We start from the raw sequence: 6,000 nt of genomic DNA on the forward strand, positions 1-6,000 counted from the left end.
AGAGAACTCACATATCTCAATGCACTGCTTACAGATTGTAGCTATCTCAAGACTAAGGTATTTCCCAATTTTATGAGCTTCATGATAGTTGACACATGCCTTACGCTCTTACTTGCCTCATCTATACTGCTCCACATCTTATATTTGTACCTCTAACATTTTTAAGTACCCTAATTTCTATATCAACATGGACACTCTCCTGTGGTGCAACTAGCTCTAAATTTATTTTGAATTAGTTCTTCTTCTATAGATCTCAGACATCTAATAGAACATTTTATTTTATTTTGGTTTATATTAGCTGCAGCATTCACAAATGGTTGTGTAAGAAAAGAAGCCTAAGAAAAGTGTGAGTGACATAATGGTGATTTCCCCACAAATTTTTGGAGGGGTTTGATACAAAATAGAGATACATAAACAAGGTGCGCCAGCTAGAGAACACTATTAAAGAGATGAATTCCAATGCTAGAACGAGCTTTAGAAATTGTTTCCAAAAACCTCTAGATTTGATTTTTCCTATCACTGAACTATACCAAGGACTAACTTGAAGCAAGGATTAAATGATTTGAGAACATCTAGTCATAATTCAGTGTTTCTTAACATTTGTTTTCTGATTTTTTAGTTCGTTCATTGAAGTTGCAATCTTTTATAAGATGGACATTAACTCAAAATGTTTTGACACATTATTATTAACTGCAAAAAGAACTCCCCTCCCTCAATGCATTGATCTAAATTTTATGCTGCCAGGATTTGTCATGTATTTTGGTTAATGTACTGCCAAAGATGGTGTTTCCAACTGGAGCAAGATATATGGGTCTTGGGTCTTCTGCTTTTTTTAGTTCCATGGTCATGGGACTCTAAAAAAAATCATCTTTATCAAATTTATTTATAATTGATCAATTAATAAGTATTAATTGCAATATAATTTAAATGAAATAATAACAAGAAAGTAATAATAATATTAAATAAAACAATTTTAATTACACTCTAATATATGTTATCATTATTTTATTTTATCTAATGTAAAAATTTATAAGGTGACATTAAACATCACTTATCAAAATTTATAGATTGAAATGATATATAAAAATGACTAAAAAATAATTAATTAAAAAGAAAAGGTTTCTTGGAGTGATAGTACTCAAATCATATCTAGTGACTGCTATTCGATTTTCATCTTTTAACTCTATCTAGTATGATCCATCATGGAAAAATTAATAAATGCATGAATCTTCATGTTGCAAGTTTGGGCCTAAAGGTAAGTTCCCCCTTCTATTCTTTTTGTATATGATTCTCTTGTAAATTTTCTCTAAAAAATAGTTATCACAATTACAACTCTATATATATTTTGATGCTCATTAATTCTTTAGGTATACATAACTGTGAAGGATACATACTACAAGAGGGTTTCTCTTCTTATTTGAGTAGAAAATTAACCAAACACATGGATCTCTTGAGATAATTATGTGTTTCTTCCATGTTTCAAATGAGGGTTTTAAGACATGATTTGTGCCCTTTTGGACTTGACACTCCAAATAAAAACTTTTTTTTCATGTGCCTTATTTTTATCAAATTCTTATTTTTATGTTGTTTGTAGACTAAGGTTCAATAAATGTCAACATCTGTTGTAATGAACACTTTTAGCATAAGGAAGAGGAAATATTTGATCATTTGGCACCTCCATATGTTAAAAAGTGAGTATTTCAATTGATTGTCTTTCGTACGTTTTAATAGATGTGATTTTTTAATAGGGTTTGATGTTTTTATTTAATGCAAAGGTCTATTTTCTTGACATAAATTGCATAATCATTTGTATATTTTTCTAAGTAGTTAGGACAAGAAACAATACTTGTGAGTGGCCAAAGCACTCCAAATTATAATTTATAAGAGTCTATCACTACAATAATTTAGAGAAGTGTAATTGACATAAAATATGATTTTTAAATGCTTGAACCAAAGAATTTAAAATTGTTGAATTGTTATTGATAAAGATTAGATTTTTTTTTCATAATAATTAAAATTTGTGTTCTTTGAGAAGATTATATCATGTTACAATGACCATGATCATGGTAGATCTAATGTTGGGAAGACAACTTTGTCATTTTTTTGCATTATTGTTTAAAGGGTACTAGCTCAATGGAAGAGAACTTGCTTTAGAAGTAGAAGGATGGTGGTTCAATTCCATCGTGCCCTAATATGACTAAATTATTGATTAAATAAGCTACCAAATAAACTATCAAATATATTACCAAATATACTACCATATACCAAATATACTACCAAATAAATTACCAAATATACTACCAAATATGCTACCATATATACTAACCAAAAAAGTACCAAATATACTACCATATATACTACCAAAAAACTTTCAAATATACTACCAAATAAAATACCATATAAACTACTAAGTAACAACAATAAATGACTAAATCAATGACCTAATCAGTGATTAAAATAGTTTAGTCATAAATTTGGTTGTGAGATAAATGTCTGGCAATAAACTACCATTGGTCATGTAATCAAAATTAGTCACATATCTACAATTTTTAGTAGTTTATTTAGTAATATATTGTTGTTTTTGTACTAGTGTTTGTAGGTGTCATCCTCACTATAGTTTTATCTTCACCTTAGAGGATTTTTGTGTTACCAAATCTATGTTAATGTGTCATGTATTTATGAGTTTTTATTCATGTAGTTAGAAGGTAGATATGACGTTATGTTAATGTGAATGATTACATTGATGTAAGGTTAAAATTCATATGAGGGTTTATGTGATGATATCAAATATGTTTCATGATTGAATTGTGAGAAGTTTTATAGATCTTGATTCACTCCTCTCCCTCTTAGTGTCTCACTTTCCCTATTAGATTTCAAATAATTGGTATCAGAGTTGTGTAATCTTGGAAGTGTTAGGATTAAATAAATATATACAAATATAAACAATATTAGGAAATAATAAATCACATAGAAGAGAACACAAGACACCAAGATTTATGGTTCACCCAAATTGTGGGCTACATCCACCAAACAACAAGTCCAATATTATTGGGTAAAAGCATAGATCTATGTCACCATTTATGATACCAAAATCTGTTTTGGTCAAATCTCATTTCTCTATCAAAACTCTTTTTTTTTCAAAAACTAAAAATACCCTTTTATAGATCTTAGATTCAATATCATCATTATATAAATTTTTGAGTGGTTTGATTAGTTATAATATGTTATAATCTCAAAATATTATAGGTCGATATTTCAACATTTTAAATGATGCTCCCTCAAAAAAGGGAAAATAATAGTAAATCATATCAAAAAAATTTAAAAATTATATTTATCTCTAGATGAGAGAATCCTCTTTATGAATATGTAATTTATTTTCAAGAAGGTATAAATTTGATAAGGAAGTATTGATGGGAGGAAAAAACTATTAGATTCTGATAAGGTCAAACTTGAGTATTTATAACAAAGAAAATATACATAAAAAAATAATTATTTCTTTTTTTGTTCACTAGCTATAAATGTCATCTATAAGATATTTTCAAATCAGAACAAAAAAAGATGATTTGCATATACTTGTTTGACGGGAACTACACACTATATTTTTTACAGTTAAAAAAGGGACTTCAAAATAAAATAAAATGAATAAATTCTTACCCAAAAAAATTATAAAAATTATAGGCATAAAATTCATCTAATTCTACACATTTCATCAGTTTACATCATCTTCATATTTTAAACACAAATACCATTTTTTTTGTCATTAATGTTGAACTGTCACATTCTAATATCTTGTTTCTTTATAAAAGGTGACACAAGTTTGTGCTTTTATCCTATTACAATCCAGTGATTACAACTTGATTACAATCTGCAATCCCTTACAACTCAATACCGTTGCAAGAAGAAACTTTTACATCACACCTTATGAAAAAGATACCTAATCCTAAGCCCTTTTATACAAGTATTTTTTTTGCTTTAGGGTTACAACATGTTGGCCACAATGTTGGCCATGGCCCAAATTTCTTTTGGCAATGCCCCTAACCCCAAAGAATTATGATGTACAGTACCTTCCTTTATCAGTCACCACAAACTAACAATCTCCCACTTAGGGACTAATCAGGGTCCACACTAGAAAAAATCTCTCACTTGGAGACTGATCTTGTAGCAATATCGATACAACATGGGGCTCCCACTGGATCAAACCAACTTGGACTCCATTGTTATTTTATTTTATTTAGTCTAGAAGACCAACCAAAGTTGAAGAGGAGTTCAACTTCTCCCTTGTCACTACCTTTGTAAACATATCCACTAGATTGTCATTTGTATGTATCTTGTCTAGCTTTAGCTATCCATCATCCAAAACTGACCAAATGAAATGGTACCATAACTGTATGTGTTTTATCTTTGAATGTAGAGTTGAATTCTTTACAAGATGAATAGCACTCTAATTATCTATAAAAAAATAATTATCCTTCTGAGGGTGTCCTAATTCTTCCAAGAAGAATTAAAGCCATTTCATCTCCTTGGCTGCCTTTGTAGCAGCAACATACTCTACCTCTGTAGTGGATAAAGCATTAACCTTCTGCAAAAGAGAAACCCAGCTCATTGTTGCCCCACCAATAGTAAATACATAACCTATAGTACTCTGCCTGGTATTAATATCCCTTTCCAAATCAGAGTCAACATATCCCTATAAATCAATAGTAGAGCCCCCAAAATGTAGGCACTTATTGGATGTTCCTCTCAAATATCTTAGAATCCATTTTACAACATTCCAATGCTCAAGCCCTGGATGACTCATATACCTGCTAACGAATCCCACTACATCTGCAACATCTGGCCTTGTACATAGCATAGCATACATCAAGCTTCCTACAGTCAAAGCATAAGGTACCTTGGACATCTTATCATCCTCTTTTTGTGTCTTTGGACACATATCCTTAGTTAACCTCAGATGACTAGGTAAAGGTGTGTTGATAGCTTTAGCATTCTCCATAGAGAAATATTACAATACCTTCTCAATATAATCAGCCCGAGATAAAGTCAATTTTGCGTTCTTCCCATCTCTGCAAATCTTCATACCAAAGATTTATTTTGCTGCCCCCAAATCCTTCATAGCAAATGCATGTGCTAACTGTCATTTCAGCCCCTTAATGTGATCCATTTTAGATCCATCTACAAACATATCATCAAAATATAAACATAAAATAATGTAGCTATTATCATCCAACCTCTTAAAATAAACACAATTAGTTGAATGACACCTACTATATTCATGCTCATGCATAAAACTATCAAATTTCAAATACCATTGCCTAGGTGCTTGTTTCAAGCCATATAAACTTTTCTTCAATCTGCACACTAAGTTCTCCTTACCCTTTGTAGACACCTAAATCTGATTATGCAAATAGGTAATCATATTTAGTCATCTCTTAGGACATTATTGATTAAATATTTATTATTTAATTAATTAATCGTCATCCCCTAGTTAATTAATTAATTTAATTAACTATAGTCCAATTGATAAAATCAAATGATAACCCAAAATCAATTTATCAATTAAAATCCTATTCCTCTATTAAATTAAATAAATCTTCAAATCTATTTAATTTAATCCCACATCCCCCATTTATTTTTAAAAAAAGTATTTAATAAATCATTCCTAACTCCTAAAACATCCATAAACCCAACCTTTAACCCTAATCCAAGTCATTCACCCATACTAACCTCACTTAGCCACCTAACTAACCCATCCCATCAAAGTTAAGCCTCTTGCCCGCTAACCCCCTTTCTAAACTAAGTCTAAACCCACTCTTAAACATGTGCACAACTTCAAGCAAGTGTTAAGACTTGCTAACCCAAGCCAAAGACAAAAAGTCTCTCTTATCCTCTTCCATCCCTATCTAAGAGCATTTATGACTCTTACATGCCATTAATACCTCTTACATGTCATTAAATGCCTCTTACATCCCTCTTATACACTCTTTCGCCCTCATTACTCCT

This window comes from Cupressus sempervirens, chromosome 3, assembly GCF_028749045.1.
Source record: "Cupressus sempervirens isolate cs-2001-9-10 chromosome 3, ASM2874904v1, whole genome shotgun sequence".
Lineage (NCBI taxonomy): Eukaryota > Viridiplantae > Streptophyta > Pinopsida > Cupressales > Cupressaceae > Cupressus > Cupressus sempervirens.